Below are 18,524 nucleotides of genomic sequence, written 5' to 3' on the forward strand. Positions count from 1 at the left end.
ACTTTGGTCCCTAAGTCTTAAGGGAAGCTGATGGGTGAAGGTCTGTCTTCTGTATTTACTTCAAGCTGAGTTGGGGCATTGGCTTTGCCTACTCAGGGACCAGAAGATGTCTCCTATTTTATCAAGGGATGAAATGATAAATTTTTCAATGAATTGCCAGGATCAGACATCACCAAGATCACTGGATGGCTTTTAGCTGAAAAAGAAGTTACAAGAGGTGTAAAGGGGAAGAACACAATACACAAAACAACATAATGAAGAAAAATTATTACTCCACCTATGAGTATCAAAAGGATAATCAACATCTTATTCCAACAAATGACTCCAGAGAACCAGTAGGTCATGAAAGCTAAGATCAGAATCAAAGAGCCTTAATCTGAGTGTGAAGGTTTTGAAAGACTGAAATATAAATGGAATGTTCCAAATTTAAATTGCATAGTTTCTTCTGGGTTACACTAGAAATATCTAAATCTGCTTTGAACAGCAAGTTTAATCATTATTTTATATTTGAGTTTAACAAAGAATCTTCTTTGGCAGCATGTACCAAGGCTTGCTGAATATACTTGCTGACAAATGCTATATACCATATAACACGCAGGTCAACAGATGGAATGAAAACAAAGGCCAGGTGGTCATGCCCACAAAAATACAGATCTAGCTCATTTATGTCATAATATTGTCAGATTAACAAGACTTATTAAAGTTGAGATCCGCCTTCCTTGTATCCACTAAAAACATTTGGTATAGAGTCCTATCCAACCTCTGGGCTAGGGATGGCCAGAATTTGGTCCTGTTGAGCCATCTGGTGCCATTTAGAGCTCCATAGAATATATTTAATCACAAGGGCTAGTTAGTAGCATACCAGTCAGTTCAGAGGAATCCAATCTAATCTATTAGTACTATTTTTCTAGTTATTAAAATGTGCTTTCATTCTCAACAATACCAAGTAGTAGGAGTTAGCCAGAAATAATTATCCCATATTGTATCAATCAAAATACTGGTGGTTATTTCCCTAATGATAACTAATCTGGAGGATGCATATACCTGTGCCTATTCCAAAAATGAATTTGTTGCTATTCCCAAAAAGGGAATAAATTATAAAGAAATGACAGGTTGTACCTATTCAGTTTGAAATAGGGACTTAAGTTAAACAATAATTATCAGATTAAAAATAAGGATAACTATAACTGAGTAAATGAAAAAGGATAATCATATACAACTCACTAAAATATGACTACATGAGCACCTGAAATAATTTAACACATCTTTATAGGGTTATCTAATTAAACTTTCTTGTCTTTTGTTAAGAATTTAAAATTTTCCAGAGGTATTTGAATTCAATAAGTACTTGCATCTAGATAAAATGTGAAAGCTGAAATTGAGGTTGAAGATACAAAGTTTTTATTTTAGAGATATGTATCCAAGAGGAAATGCAGAAAAGTTTTGTATCTGTAAGATTGAGGTAGCATAATGTCCTCTCCACTCAGGAAAAAGGTGGCTTTGAGAGTGTCCTTGAAGGAATTGGCATTGTAGCTCCAGTGGTTAAGCATTAGCCTTGAACTGAAAAAGCTGAGGGACAGTGCCCAGGCCCAGAGTTCAAGCCCCATGGACCGACACAAAAAAAGAAAAAAAGAAAAAAAAAAGAGAGTGTTCCTGAAATCTATTATTTGGCACTTGTTTTTGGAAGAATAGAGTTATCATTAGCTGGAAGGGGAAAGATCTGATGATCATGGTCTCTTACAGCCTTAGGGACCTGGTGCTGATTCATTATATATTTTATGATGCCTCATGTACTGAAATCCCAGGTCACAGGTCAGAAAGTCTCACAATACAGCATTTTAAAAGAGGCTTAACCGAAGAAGCTTTTGGGTGTAGTCAGAATTTGCGTCAAGCTAACTGGCAGAAATTTCAACCAAGTTTCACAGATTTTTTGACAGCTTTTACAATGAAGTTTTGAACTCTTGATAAGCCCTTTCCACTTCATCTGAGCACTAGGGATGCTAAGCAAGCATGTGTTTATTCATACCCCTGCTAATTTTAATAATAGAAAGTTCCTCTCCTCCAAAGGGTCTTAAAGAGAAGGTGTTAAATAGAATTTTTTGTTATTTTGTGAACAAAGAATCTAGATAATGCTTAGGGGATCAAAAAGAAGACTTCCTTCTCCCCCGCTCTAGAGATAATTTTCCTGATAGGGATCATGGAGGCTTTTCATAATATTCCACTGATCTTTCTCTTAGTAATACATCGTGTTCATTTTTCTTCACTGATATTCCACATTTCTAACCATGTTTTGTTTCCTATTCTTTATCTGACACTGAATATGGATTATTAGATACAGTAGACATAGAATAGATTGAAACATGCCCATACAATGTATAAATGCTACCTGTTTAAGAGTCAGGTCTACAAAAGTGATTTCAGGTCTAACTGTGGAATGTGAACATGATGCGTTCATAATAGCTTTTGTCCCCAACAAGTTCTGAATAGCTTTAAGTTCTCAGGCTCATGTTTCATTGGAGAGGAATAAGTTTTAAACAAGCTTCTTTCTTTTAAAATTGCTATATAGTTATATAAAGCAAAAAACTCGAATATTTGAAATCAGTATAAATATTAAGCTTTTTATGTCTTCTCAACTATAATGCTCTAGTCAGAGTAATTAATTTGACCTTTTGTGCAGTGATTTAAAAAGGGAAGGATTGAATTTTATTGTGAGCCACTGATTATATTTTGCCAGTTCCTTCTTTGTTTGGATCAAGCAATGTCCTTTTGTAAACCAATCTTAATGAAGATTTTCTAATGTCTGATCTTTAAGATCTGTCCTATTAGTGTATTCCTAATCAATTTTTTTTCTATAGAAGAATGACATAGTTCCAATGCTCAACAATAAATGTACTCATTACCTTACTCATGTAACTGTAACCCCTGTGTACAGCATCTTTACAATAAAATAAAATTTTAAAAAACACATAAAAAAGAATGACACAGTTCCTTATTTGGGATAGGTAAAAGAGAGGCAAGATTTAAGATATTTCAAATTTTGGAATAACTGACAAAATGATCTGATATTTAGTCAGTTTCCTATCTGATAACCATTGGTGACCCTAAAATTCTAATAAATTTTGTATCTGATAAATAGTTTTACTTTGGAAGAGGGTGGGGAAGGGTTCCAAAGTTAACCTGATTGTTCTTCAATGGAAGAGTCATAGGCAGAAAAATTCTGAAGAATTTGTACATAAAAATGATACAATAAACAATTGTTTAGATTTATAAACTCCAGGTAGGAATGTCACATCATTTTTGAGTTAACAACTCCTTGTTTTCTGCAAGTATTATCTTTTTCAGACCTCCAGGTGTTTGCTACAAACTGGTAGCTGACATTTGTAATCCTAGCTATTCAGAACTTGAGCTCTGAGGATTGTGTGTGAAGGCAGCCTGGGAAAAGTCTGTGAGATTCTTTTTTTTTCCCAAGGAAATACAAAGTCTGTGAGATTCTTATCAATTAACTAGGAAAAAAACTGGAAGCGAAGGTGTGGTTCAAGTGGTAGAGAGCCAGCCATGAGATACAAAGCCAGGTGAGAGCTTGAATCCCTGACTTCAAGCTCCAGTACTGGAATACAAGATTTGTTTAAAATTTAATCTACTGCATGCTATTATTTGCCAGTCCATTATAAAGGCTTTTAACAAGGAGCCCTGGTGTTATTTGACAGAGGTTCTACTATGAAGCCAAATTCTTGAACCCATATCCTACAAAACTTCATCATTCCCAAGAGCATTAGGGGTGCCTCTAGAATATGGCAGTTTTGTATTTGGACACACAATACATTCTCCAAGTTGGGCACTGGTGGCTCATGCCTGCAATCATAGCTATTGAGGAGGTTGAGATCTGAGGTTTGCAGTTCAAAGCCAGTCCAGACAGGAAAGTTTATGAGACACTTATTTTTAATTAACCAGTAAAATGATAGACGTGGAGGTATGGTTCAAATCAGAGTGTTAACTTTGAGAAAAATGAGCTAAGGAACATCGCTAATGAACATCACATAGATACTCAGCTCTAGTCCTTGTGCCAGCGAAAAACCAAATGTACATTTATCAGGGGCTGCTATATATACACAAAATATTTAGTCCTGTGTTTTAATACCTGAGGTTCCTGAGTAATCACTTGGTAATCTGCTGATTCTAGAAATTGAAATACAGGAAGATTATTTTATCTAATTTTGTTGAGCAAAAGATTAACAAATCATGTATCTATTGGATTAAAACCCCTTGATCAAGTGTTGAGTTTATAATACTTTGTCCAAATCATTTCCAAGCAACCGTAGATAAATTATCTTTGGACATGTACACTAATATAGTCCAAGTATATCAAGTTGTCTCCAGAGATTTTCTTTGTGTCCTTACAAAAGAAACTGAAGGTGGGTGCTGGTAGTTCACGCCTGTAATCCTAGCTACTCTGGAGGCTGAGATCTGAGGATTGTGATTCAAAGCCAGCCCAGGCAGGAAAGTCCTTGAGACTTTTATCTCCAATAAACCACTCAGAAAACCAGAAGTGGCGCAGTGGCTCAAGTAGTGGAGTACTAGCCTTGATCTGAAGAGCTGAGGAACAGAGTTCAGGCCCAGAGTTCAAGCCCCATGACCGACCAAAAAAAAAAGAAAAGAAGAAGAAACAAATAAAGAAACTGAAAACTGAGATTCTATGTTCAGTAGAGCATTAAAAAAAAGTATCCTTGTTATCAAGTAGAGTAAACCAAGTGGTTTCAGCAAGTCTATAAGTATTGTTACTATCTGATTAATTCTCATTACAGCATTAAGTTTTTCTCATATTTTGTACATGCTAATCTTCTCCATTTGTTTTTTTTTTAATTTTATTTTACTGTAAAGATGCTGTACAGAGGGGTTACCATTACAAGAGTAAGGCAATGAGTGCATTTCTTGCCAAACATTGTTACCCCTTCTCTTGTTTTCCCACTATCTCTTCCCTCCCCCACCTTCCTCACCCCTCCCCACCCCCGAAGTTGTAAAGTTCATTTCCAATATACTATACTGTCTTGTGGGTATCAATGTTGCAATGGGTCATTCTGTGTCCTTGTTTCAGCATTTTGTTATTCCTCTTCCCCTCCCCAAATTAGACAAATGTATATAAAAGATGCAGGATACCTAAATCAAGTACAGTGACAACAGGGTCTATACCATAGGGGGAAGAACATACAAAGGAAACAAAAAAAATCACATAGTACATTAAAAAAAAACAAAGAGAGAAATGTCTCCACAGACTAAATGGAGAACAGGAGAGTGAAAAGCCCAAATTTAACCAGTTCCTGGTGCGTTTTCAGTTTCATAGGGTATTGTATTTTGTGAGGAAAAGAACTAAGAGTCTTTTAAGTGAATAATCACTGGGTGTGAATTTATAGCTTTGCCAAATTTCTCTATGTCTCAAACCTATAGATTTACTGTAAGTGGAATTTATTAAGGGATTTCAGTGGGTTCTTTATGAGGAGAGGTTATTAATGTTCCTAAGGAAAGGTAAAAACAACTTCTCTTATTGTTTCATTAACTCTCAAATTAGTTCATATGTCTCATCTCATACCATGTACTAGATATTCAGTTGTTACAAGAACATAGTAAGAAAAATAAAATTTTCATATTAGCATATTAGAAAGTAAAGACTTTGATATCTGGGGTATCCTCTAAATTAGCCACAGTTCATGTTAGTAATACAAGAAGTCTAGAAAGACAGGAAAATATTAAGCGCTGGCACTCAAAATGAGATTTATTAACTAATTTGTGATTTACAATCCTAGGTTCCTCAAGCTGTTTTCAATAGTTGTCCAGTAGCAGTTCAGTTAAGGGAGAGTTTTCAGGCATGTTTGGTTCTCAAGAGCTGCCCTATCAGAAATCAGTAGATTTTGTCCTTAAAATTTCAGTTCCCTAGAACTACTTTTTAAAGGGTTTTTGCATTTTTTACTTAGAATGCTCAGAGCTCACACATTTCAAAGTGATTCCTGATGAGTACGCATTCAGTGTTCAGTTTTAGTGTGGCTAAATTTAATTTCTGTTACATTAACATGTTTTAAATGCACTTTGTAATTAAATTTAACTTTTAATAAAAGTGAAATGTTTGATGCTTCTCTAAATTCAGCTGAGCTAGAAAAAAGCAACTAATTTGAATGGATGATAAAAGTATAGATACACATTTAATTGATGTTGAATGTCACAGAGGATCCTTAGGCCTTTCTAAAATACCACGTGCAATGTATACAAAAGACAATACTTTGGAATAAAGCAATAGATATTAAGATATACATAATTTCTAATTCTTTTAAGGACTACAAAGGTAATGCTGATTTGAGATTGATTTTTAGTTGTATATTTCGGCATTTATTCTTATTGAAGTCCATTATTGTGGTTTACAAACCACAAACAACACTTGTAATAGTAGTATTTCATCACAGAGACGTCATTCACAGTATATATTGATAACACATATTCTCTACCTCTAGCTAGAATCCATATTGCAGAACAAAGTATTTTATATCCTTACATCTGAATTCTATGGAAAGTTCATTTGCCAAGTTTTTCACACTGTATCGAAAGAATCAATTAGAATATGAGTTGTGTTTAGGAAGAAATAAGTAGCAATACAGTCCAAGGTATTGCATTGTGAATAAATTTCCTCCTGTCATAGAAATAAATCTCTTGCTGGCATAGAAAATTTAGAACCAGGAGGAAAACTCTGCCAATCAACATCAGGGAAAAGATGGATCGAATCAGCTGATTTCCATTTATTGCTAACTGCTGGATCTATGCTAAAATTTATATTAATTCCAGATCATCTTTTGAGTACAAAGTTGGAAGGAAAGAGCATTAAAAACCTCCATTTCATTGACAGATAGGACTTAGCATACCTATTTCCCAGGCCAAAATTATCCAAGTCATCAGTAGATATGAGTATATTTATGTTAGAAGGATCCCATGTCTGTTGGGGAATAGTTTTAAATACTCTCAATAATTGACTGGTAGCAGGATCCCTTTTTGCTTTCCCAGATAGTGACCAACTGTATCAATGTGGGTTTTAACTCATCTATCTCAAATGTAGACACTGGGATAATCTTTCCATTCCCATCTTCTCCATATTCTTTACTCTCATGCACATGAATGTAATCATTCACAATGGTCAGTAGTATTTCTTGATTATGATCAATATATTTCCAAATCTTATCCAAATGAAGATAGGGAAATGGAGGAAGTAGCTTCTATTGATTATCCAACAGTGATCCAAACTGCCTTTCTTTTTGCCTTACTCACATACTAGTGTCTTCGTAGTGGAAAGCATTAATGTTCTTCTAGGAGTGCTTGCGCGTGAGCCTTTCTTATTCTTCCTAGGTGATGTACATGGCTGCTGCAGCAGACATAGCAGCTGCAGAGTACAAAGAGCCTGTTGAGAACTGCATTTCCACCTACTAGACAATCAAGGAGGCCACGTCTGTTGACTTCCACTGCCCTCCTGCAGCTATGAGGCAGTCAGTTGACTTCACTATGTAACTGCATAGCTGCCCACTAATGTTGGCCTGGCATGCTTTCATCAACCAACTGAAGGCTTGCTTGTTGACTGCTGCTTGGCTTTCCAGAAACCACACCCAATGTGCTGTGATCCAACCCTGCCACCCTCGAGCCTCTACCCACACCTAGTGCCCAGGACCAACAAAAATAAGTAAAGTCCTTCCTATAGCTAAAACAAGTACTTGAGCTTATTTTTTAACCACAATAACCTTCTTTTAACATTTACAGTTTTATTACTTTATCTCAGTTGTTGAACTCCTAAAAGGACAAATTTAGAGACTGATTTAATGGAGTTTGTGGTCCCATCTGTTGTTTGAAGTTTTTATGGTATCTGTCTAACCCGACTGGTTAATACAATTTCCTATGGGATAATGTTGCTTATGAAACTCAGGATCAACACTTGTGTATTTTGTTATTCTCAGTCACCTGGATTAATAACAGCGATGGGCTCTCATTAGTTCTTTGAATATAAACAGAACTTACTGTAACTGACAAGGCTTAGACTTACCTTCTTACCCTCTCATAACCTTTTTTTAAAATAGGGGAGCACTTTCAGGCTACGAGTGTCATTTAGCATTGTAATTTGTTGCTGCTTTTCAACCTTCTGTTTTTCTTCTACCTCTGTCATAAATTTCTTACCTCAAAATCCTGGAAAGATAGCCATATGTAATGTGTTTTTTCTGGGATGCAAAAAGTTGGCACTATGAGCTATAAACCTTGCTAGGTTAAATCAAAGTTAATACTTAGACAAATTCCTTTAACAGTTTCTTTGGATTCTCAGAGAACTCTCCAAGTTTATACTTACATTGAACTATGTCACAGAAAAGGGTACATGAGCTCATATTCTTTTCCTCTCTGCTGTAGCCACTTCTCTTTAGAGAGAAGTTAGATTCTTGTATTCTTGTTAGATTCAGGATCATAAGAGACTCCACTGTAGGTTGTTCTGGTGGGACTCAGCATATATTCCAAAGAGAGGTACAGAGAGTAGTAAGTGAGAACAGTTTGGAGAAAAGTGATTGTTGACCATGTTGCACAGGCAGAAGACTCTGGAACACATTATGTATCCAGGTAAAGTGCCCTTTTACCTCAGGTATTGCCAGATAGGCTTGCTGAGAAATAAACCTTCTGGGGATCAAGCAAGAGAGTGTCATCTATAAGATCCTCATGTAGGAAGCCCCACATAAAATAAATTTTACATTGATACCTGTGTCTTTGGCCTTAGTATAACCACAAAATAAGCCAGAAGAAGATGAACAAAGAGAACTTCAGACCATTTCCTTTCTTTCTGAAAGAATAGTTCTATTTGGAGGATAGTGTTGAAACGTAAAGTCCAATTTTCAGGCTATAAAGCCAAATTATATTACAGAGAGATCAACTTCCTTTTCTTTAATATAACTCTAAAAAATTATTTCTTTTTATTTATTCATTTTTTGGGGTCCGGTCATGGGGCCTGAACTCTGGGCCAGGGTGCTGTCCCTCAGCAATTCAGCTCAAGGCTAGTGCTCTACCACTTGAGCCACAGCACCACTTAAAGCTTTTTTTTCTGCTTATGTGGTGTTGAGGAATTGAATCCAGGGCCTCATGCATGCAAAGCAAGCCCTCTACCACTGAACTACCTTCCCAGCCCTTAAAAATTATTTTTGTTCTTTCAAATTCATCCCAGGAGGGAATCATAAGGAATACTATTTATCAGAGTATTTTTAGTTTTAATTTCTCTGTGTAAGAAAAAGAGCATAATGATACTAAACACTACTTGACAAAAGGGTACACAGGGAAAGTCATTAAGGAAATATAAGGAGTAAATTTGCTCAAACTACATTGTGTACATCTATGGAGTTATCATAATGAAACCCACTTGTAATATTAACCCATCCTAATAAAAAGTAGTAGGTAAATAAGTAAATAATAAAAATAAAAAGAAAGATGAAATAAATGTGCAAAACCTCTCTACAGTGGACACAATAGGTCATCTGACCCCTTAAAGATAATGTTGGCCTACACAGAAGCTTGGCCCATCTAATTATTGCCAATTCCTAGTGAAGAGGTGTCCTTCTCTTTCAAGGGGCAAAGTCCTTTTGATATTTCCCCAAAAGACTACAGTGAACAGGCATGGGTATGGTCTCTGTTCCCTCCCTTAAATAGAAAGTAAAAGCACTATGAAGACTTATAGGAAGGACAAGTTTTCCTTCTAGGATGTTGAGATTTTCTTTTCTGTTGAAAATAATGAAAATTAGATTTCTCATCTATTGTAGACAGGATTGAATAAATACATAACCCTTGGAGAGTTGACATTAGGGGGTGTTTACCTTCAACCTCACTATCTTCAACTTCAATTACATAACGTTCAAGAATTAACATTTTTCTTTTAAAAGTAGCCATGTACCACTCTCCCAGTTTATAGGAAAGGAGATTCTGTTGGCAATCCTGGGCATTAGAAGGAACTTTCTCATAGTTGCATAACAGCAAGTGCCGAATTAAGGCAAAGGCAGCTCCAAGTAATGGAGCTGACTCTTTATGTCGTAAATAGTACCAGAACAGAGTATATTCTCTACACTTAGAGCAAATTGGGCATTGTCCATTTGGACTATATCTATATGGGATATGGAAAAATCTAGACAAGTACTTTACTGTCCCTTCCCCAAAGCAAGCTTCAAACAAAAAGTGAATGTACACCCGAGAGTCTGTGTGAGTAGTCAGGAGAGAGAATGGAGTTAAAGGGGGAGACAGAGGCAAGTCCAGAGGGGTAGCCTGAGGAGGAGGAAGGCTCATAACTTTTCCAACAGAATGTAAAGCAGACATCGTTGTTGGTGCTGGTATGGTTAAAATGAAAGTTGCAGGGTCAACACTAGAGTGTTCCTGAGAGGAATGGTCTTCCATCTTAGTAAAGCAGTGTTTTATATAGGTAAAGTATATTGCTTTTGAACTCTGATTCTGGATGTTACTAGGTCTTTACTTAGTCTCAGGAAGTAATATTACCAGTTCAACAAGGAGTAAATACCACAGGGATTCACTGACCAAATCTTGTATGATTCCTGTTTTGGCTAGACACCTCTCCCCTCTAACAAAGAGATAGTGTAATGGAGAAGTCTTACCTTTGAATATTCCTCTTGGGAACTTATTTTCTAGGAAACATAGATTTTTGGATATAGGATCACACAGAAAGTGCTAAAGAAAAAGATGATAGGCACTACCAGAGGAAAATCCCAAGCCAACATAGTTTTACCTGTAGCTTTTGTAAAAAGGCCTGAAATGTTTCTACCTTCCAGAGGCTCCCACCTGAATCACAAAAATTAAAACCTTGATTGATGGTTGTTGAGAATTTCTGAAGACTGTCTTTGAGTGTTAGCAAATTCCAGATTCTTGACTTTGATCACCAAATAATAATTTCTGGACAAGATACCTGGGTAAGAAAACTTGACAGAGTTATATTGAGTAATTAAACAGAAAGCAAAAATGAAAAAGAAGGCTCTAATTGCCCATGCTTGGATGCTTTGAGAGACACATTGAACTATATTGATATTGGGGACATTTATGATATAAAAGTGGAATGCAGAATGGGATGAGTGTTCCCTTTTTTTCTGCATACCTGATATATGCTTTCTTTCTTGCAGTTACACTGTCTTGTGGACTAGGCCCAGTGATTTCCAGGTTGGTCTCTTTATTCTATTTTTGGGTCATAATGTCATAGATGCTTAAGCATGTATGAGTTCTGCAAAATGTTCCATTATTTTTGTACCAGTATTAGGGTTTGAACAAAGAGTCTATCACTCTTGCTTGGCTTTATTACTCAAGGCTGGTCCACTATCATTTGAACCTTGAACCATACTTTTATTTCTGGCTTTTAACTAGATAATAATTGGTGATAAAAGTGTCATGTAAGCTGGACACCAATAGTTCATGCCTATAATCATAGCTGCTCAGGGTTTGAGATCTGAAGATTGTGGTTTGAAGCCAGTCCAGGCAGGAAAGTGTGTTAGACTTTTTAATCTCCAATAAAATACTCAGGAAAAGCTGGAAGTGGTGCTGTGGCTCAAATGGTAAAATACTGGCCTTGAGCAAAATAAGCTCAGAGAGAGTGCCAAGGTCCTAAGTTCAAGCCCTAGGACCCTGAAAAAATTATCACAGGCTTTCCTGCTCTGGCTTACTTCAAATCTGCTTTCTCAGATCTCAGCTTCCTAATAGCTAGCATTATAGGCATGGGTCACCTATACCTGGAACGATGTTCTATTTAAGACAGGAGACCCTCCTTGACAGAGTTTTCTTTGCAAACACTTTGGTGATCAAATCAGTCACATTTCCACCTATGTTATTATTATTATTATTTTAATTTTCAGAGTGTCTTTTGTAAAGATATCTTACACAGATCCACAGCATAGTAATAATTTGGGCAAGCTGGCAAAGTTAAAAAGAGAGAAAGCTGTTATTTTTACATTATCCCCATATAATAAATGTAGCTTACTGAGGGGGTACAAGGGTTAAGGAAAAACAGTGGCTCCCTTGTGTTTTTAGTCAAGCTATTTCTTGATTCAGATTTTTTTGGAGGGGGTTTTGGTCTGGTTTAAGGGCTTGAAATCAGAGTCTGGGCAATGTACCTGAGTTACTTTGTGCCCAAGACTAATGCTCTACCATTTGAGCCAGCTTCACTCCTTTTTTTTGGGGGGGTATAGTTTATTAAGACTTTTCTGACAGTGCTGGCTTCAAACCACTATCCTCAGATCTCAGCCTCCTGAGTAGCTAGAATTACACGTTTGAGCCACCGGTGCTCAGTTTAATTCAGTTTTTATTTCTGAATTTGTGGCAGCTAATTTCCATGTCTCATTTTGCCTGATCTATCCAGGCTCAAGAGAAGAAAAGGATTGGTAACACAAAGTTGAGGGGGAAGGAATAAGATCTATAATGTACTCATTGACACAGTTAAACCTATTAATTTGTAAAATGTACACATTTTTTAAAATTTTTTGTTGGTTATGCAGCTTGAACTCAGGGCCTAGGTGCTGTCTCTGCTTTTGTGCTCAAGGCTAGTGCTCTGCTTCTTTGAGCCACAGCACCCATTCTGGTTTTCTGGTGGTTAACTGGACATAAGAGCTTCAGGCTGACTTTGGACTGTGTCCCTAAGATCTTGAGTAGCTAGCCTCTTGAGTAGCTAAAATTACAGCCTTCAACCACACTAGTGGCTCTTGGCCTTAGTTGCTTCTTAATTATGCAAATTAACCAGGCATATCATCCAAGCTTCTCAGGCAAGTTTTGCATTGAGATATTTTTATATGTGTTTAAGTGTTTATTTGTAAGTTTGGTCATTCAGCAGTATTCAACTGACATTTCTAATACACTGCGTGCTGTGGCTCAAAGATGTAGAGCACTAGCCTTGAGTGAAAAAGCTCAGGGAGAGTGCCTAGGCCCTGAGTTCAAGCACCACATTTGATTTAAAAAAGCTATAGCATGTGTTACAACAAAATTCCTTTGCAACACTGCAAAATATTAAGTACTATAGCCATGCATGGTGGCATGTATCTGTACAATCTATACATTAGCATTTTCAATCAATATTTCTTTCATTGTTTTTTCTTGGAAGAAATGGTAATTCTCAATGAAAAATTTAGCTCAAGCTCAGCACAAAATGTTTCTAAACAAATTTAGAACTTTATAACCTAAACGTAAAATGATTCACTATTCCCTCACCAAAAATCAGCAAAATTAATTTCTGGTCTTAATTTGAATACTTCTGGAATAAAAATAGAACATAATTAAACTTACTGTTGGCTCCTACAGCTGAGGTCAGCCAGTGTCACAGAAATTTTAAGCTACCACAGTGTCCGCATATTCAAGACAAGTCAGAGTAATGTTGGGAAAGATACGAATCTGAACATACTAGCAAATTTCAACCAGCAGCTTGTTAAAAATAGAAGTTGCTTTTAGGTCAGATAAGGTGATGTTAGGAAAATGAACCCTAAGATATGTATTCAAATGTTTTTTTTTCTTTCATGCATTTGTTTCTAATGCATTTATAAGATTATTTCTTTGTTGTTTTGTATGTTCCTCCCCCACAGTATAACCCCTGCTTTCACTGTATTTGATGTCCGTATAATTTGTGGAGGGGAAGGGGAAAAACAAGTCATTTAAATAAGGATATAGGTGGACTCGGTGCAACAATGAGAAGTACAAGTTGTCATGTCGAAAACAAACTTTACAACTTTGGTGGGGGGGGGGAAGGGCTGGGGGGGCGGGGGAGGCTGGGAAGGGATGAGAAGGGAAAACAAAGGAGGAGGTTACAATGCTTGATAAGAAATGTACTCATTATCTTGTCCGTGTAATTGTAACCCCTCTGTACAGTATTTTCACAATAAAAAAATAGAACTTGCGTTTTTGGCTACTGACATTTTTCCTCTTTAATGCATACCATTCCCTTCTCTAGTATCTTGATTTTCTCTTCTACATATTCACTCTTGTTCTAACCTTTGAAAGCCTTGCATTCTTCCTTGGCTTGCTTGTTCATAGACAAGTTGTATCACTTGAGTCATTCCCCCATTCAAGCATTTTGCTGAGATTAAGATGAAGACTCTGGAATGCTTTCTTTCCTGAGTTTGCTTCGAATTGCAATCCTTTAGGTCTTAGCCTTCTGATTAGCTATTTAATACAGGCACGAGCCACTGTTGCTTGGCTTGAAATAAAAAGTCTTAAGGGAACATTTATTTTGGCCCACATTTTTAGTGGGCCAAACAACTGTGGGAAGATGTAGTGGAGCAGAGCTGTTCACATAGTAAAAGCTTTCCCCTTTCACTCCTTTAAGTATATCTGGCTCCCAACATATGGTTTGGTGCTGAACACATTCTAGCAAAGTCTTCCATTCAAATAATCCTCTCTGAGACATCCAAAGGTGGGCTTTACTATTATGAGAAATATTTTCTGTAAAACTAAAGTGCTCCTGTCTTGTATACTGATATTTTCAGTATATTGATATTTTTGGTATTTATATTTCCTGGAATCATTTGCTTTTTTACTTCAATTGTAACTATTATCTGTGCTATTTGTGGACAGGAAGCCATGTGAGAAATGTGATTTATGTGTCTAAGAAGTTAAAAGAACGAATTGTGAAAACAGGGATTAGAGCGTGGGGGAGGAACATACAAAGCAACAAAAAAATCACATGGTACCTTATAAATACATTAGAAACAATAGCAAGAAAGAAAAAAATCACTTGTGTGCCTATCTTAACTTCATCTTATCTGGTTATATGTACATAGCTTTTGACCTTTTCTACTTGTCCAAGACATATGCTAGTTATTGCAAATATGGGAAACTATGGGACCTATGTTTCTTTGGGCCTGGCTTACTTAACTTAATTTTTTCCAAGTCTTTCCATTTCCTAACAAATGGGGCAATGTCATTCTTTCTGATGGAGGCATAGAATTCCATTGTATATATAAACCACATTTTCTTGATTCATTCATCTACTGAGGGACATCTGGGTTGGTTTCATATCTTGGCTATGGTAAGTAATGCTGCAATAAACATAGTTGTGCTGGAAGCTTTAATATGGTCTTGTTTGTGATCATTTGGGTAAATACCCAGAAGTGAGATTGCTGGGTCATATGGGAGCTCTATGTGGAGTCTTTTGAGGAACCTCCATACTGCTTTCCAAAGTGCATACTGCTTTCCAACAATGCAGTAAGGTTCCCTTCTGTCTGCATCCCCTCCAGCATCTGCTGTTATTAGAGTTCTTGTTTTGTATGTTCCTCCCTCACAGTATAACCCATTTTCACTGTATTTGATGTTGGAATAATTTGGAGAGGGGAAAGGAAAAAAACAAAACCTTTAAATAAGGATACAGGTTATTCCATTGTAACAATGAGATGTACAAGACACTATGTTGAAAAATGAACTTTACAATTTAGGGGGGGAGTGTAGTTGTGGAGGTGGGAGGGAAGGGATGGTAGGGGAAAAACAAAAGAGGAGGCAACAATGCTTGATAAGAAATGTGCTCATTAACTTGCTCGTGTAACTGTAACTCCTCTGTACAATATTTTCACAATAAAAACATTAAAAAAGAATGAATTATAATTACCAGGTGTGCTATTTATGACCAACTAGCTAAGTTACAGAAGCAAATTTTTTATCAAAGTAGTTAAAATAATAAACCTGCAACTACCAAGTGTGCTGTCTGTTAGAAAGAGAAATCCTTATCAATGGAGTTAAAGGAAATAATATTTCCCTTTGAATAGGAACCTTCCATCAACCTCCTCCAACTCTATCTGCCAACCACTCTGTTCCCAGTCCCACTCCCAGACAGCTCTGATGGAAAAAATAGAAAGCTTTGAAAAAATATATTAAAGAATAGCCCTCTTGCTAACCTTGGAAATCAATTATACTTAGCATGTAAGCCTAACTCCTTGACAAGGAGGAGGGACATTTTGGACAGGGATGAAAACCAAGCAAATTGTTCTGCCCAGTGTGTCTGCCTAGCTCTGGTTAGAGAAACAGTATTGCACACTTTTGCACAATGTCTTGGTGAAATGTCCTGTATCTCTCGTGTGTCTATTCATTTCTGACACCAGAGGCACGCATTTATAACACTGGAGATTCACTGTACATTTCTAACACTAATTTCCTAGACACTTTCCACTTGAATGAAATGGGCAGTGAAGATTAACCAACATGCTGATTAAGGGAATCTAAGACACTGTTCCCTCTTGTAGTACATATAGGGTCCGTCTGAACTGTTTATTTTTCTAACACCTTCTTAAAGAAGCTGTGGCATGTCATAAATTTCCCATTTTATATTAAAGAAACTAAAGTTTCAAAATTCATAAGAAATAAAGGAAGTTTACAAAAATATAGGAAAGCAGATTCAGCTTAAAGTTTTTTATAGTGTTGGTAGTCTTCAGCTGACCTATATCTCAGGCCCCTTGAAGTAAACAGTTAATAATACTCAGTTTAGATGTCAGTCAATTGATACAGAAAGAAAATAAGACATCCTTTTCACTAAAAAGGACATATTAAAGTAGAAAACTAAATAAACCTAGGTACATATTCCCTTCAAGGGGATCTGTAAATGTAGAAAAGCATGTAAGTTGTTACTAATCACAAAAAGTGATCCGGATTCAAGTACATAACAACTGAAGAACCACATACAGAAATTAGAATTCAATGATTCTATACCCTATCCCCAGGCCATGTAGAAGCCACTAAAGTAAATTATTTGAGCATATACTAAAGTTATAAGTGAAGATTAAACTAAAGGAAACTTCTCCTTAAAGTCTAGATGAATGACAAAAGGCATTAATACCAGAATAAACTCTAATTGACATTAGATATCCAGTTGTGGTGGCACACACCTATAATTCCTGCTACTTGGGAAGCAGAGGTAGAAGAACCAGCAATAATGGCAAGCCATGGGAAAATGTTAGCAAGACTTTGTATCAAAGAATAAGCCAAGTGGGTGGTTAGTACTGTCTGAGGTCCCAGCTGTTCAGGACTTGTAGTTAAGATATTACATTCTAAGGACAGCCTAGAAACGTTAGAGAATCTATATGAAAACTAAACTGAAAAAAAAAACAAAAAAGGACTGGGCACATGAGTCAACTGAGAGAACACATGTCTATCAGGTACAAGGCACTGTGTTCAATCCCAATACTGTAAAAATAGGCAAACCAAAGAACTACTAGATTTTCTAATAAGTTATTATGGCTGGGCATATAGGGATTACATATTGCCTAAGGCTACAGGACAAAGGCATTTATAAAATAAAGACCCCCAAGGAGAATCATATCAAAATGAGGCTTGATAAATGTTAGCCCAAAGCAAAGGCAAGAGCACCAGGACTTAGAAGGAATTTCAAATAGCCTTAGAAATGTAATGGAAAAGAGACAAAACTGTTTCCAATAAACATAAAACACATCATTTCAGAGTCCTTACATTGAGACCCCATAGATGACATGTAAGAAAAGTCTGAGTCCGAAAACAGGAGAATCATAGAAAAAGAAATATCACCACACACAACTTGCTTGACAAAAAGAACAGAAAACTGACTAAATAATAACTGAGATTACAGATGTGCTCTCCTGAAATCTGTGAAACCACTAGAGGGAATTGTAATTCTAAGCAACATGTACAACTAGCTTGGGCAATGAGGAATAAGGAAAAGCTAAGGGAAAAGCTTCCTAACAAACATGTTGGATCAGTATCACCCACAGATGTGGATCAAGGCAGAAGGATATCCCAGATAACTCCTTAAACAAATGATAAATTGAGATGTCATCTATTCCCAAGGGTAATTTTCTATAGGCTCAAAACTTCCACAAAGAAGATAGAAGCAGAAAGGTCTGAATAATTTCTGAGGTATCAAATTTACTGAGAAAATGGAAAATGAGTACTTTCTTTCCCCAAACATCAGTTTTTCAACTTTGCCAGAAGACTATATGCTCTCATGTAACTCAAATGGACATTAGTGTCTGCTTTTTCTTTACACTTATCACAGCATTGTATTAAAGGACTTTATTTCTCTAATTCTTAGATTCTTTGTTCTTTATTGTTCTGAAAAGAGACAATTAAATCTAATATAAAACTGTTTATTTTCTACTAAATTAATAAAAATGTGAACTAATTCTGACAAGTGAAAGGTTCTGATATGGTAGTCCTCTTACCAAAGGGCCAAGTAGATTTTGCCCCAAAAAACTGCTAAGCTAATACATGTTCCCTTCCCTCCTGATCATATTGTTTAATTTCTATTTTCACCTGATATGAACTCATGAGGCTTTATCACATGAATAATCTGAGCTATGATTTTCAATGTTGAAAAATTACCTCTAGAGAACAGTATTTGAAAGACCAATAAGAGTCCAAATTTTCTTTCTACATTTGGGTGAGTAAAATAATTTTCAGGGCTAAGAAGGATTACAATCCTTGGATTTGGATAAAGAGCCAATGAACACTACTACTTACCTCCTTTTCCTCCAGTACCAAAAGCAACA

General features: G+C 36.3%; 1 pseudogene; it reads right to left on the reverse strand.

Annotated features, from left to right (window-relative positions):
• Nucleotides 1-6,574: 6,574 nt before the first annotated feature.
• Nucleotides 6,575-18,524, reverse strand: part of LOC138839794 (carnosine N-methyltransferase pseudogene) — a 28,533-nt pseudogene continuing 16,583 nt past the window's right edge.

The sequence above is a fragment of the Dipodomys merriami genome, unplaced genomic scaffold (assembly GCF_024711535.1).
Source record: "Dipodomys merriami isolate MVZ:Mamm:240054 unplaced genomic scaffold, mDipMer1.0.p SCAF_3, whole genome shotgun sequence".
NCBI classification, from domain to species: Eukaryota; Metazoa; Chordata; class Mammalia; order Rodentia; family Heteromyidae; genus Dipodomys; species Dipodomys merriami.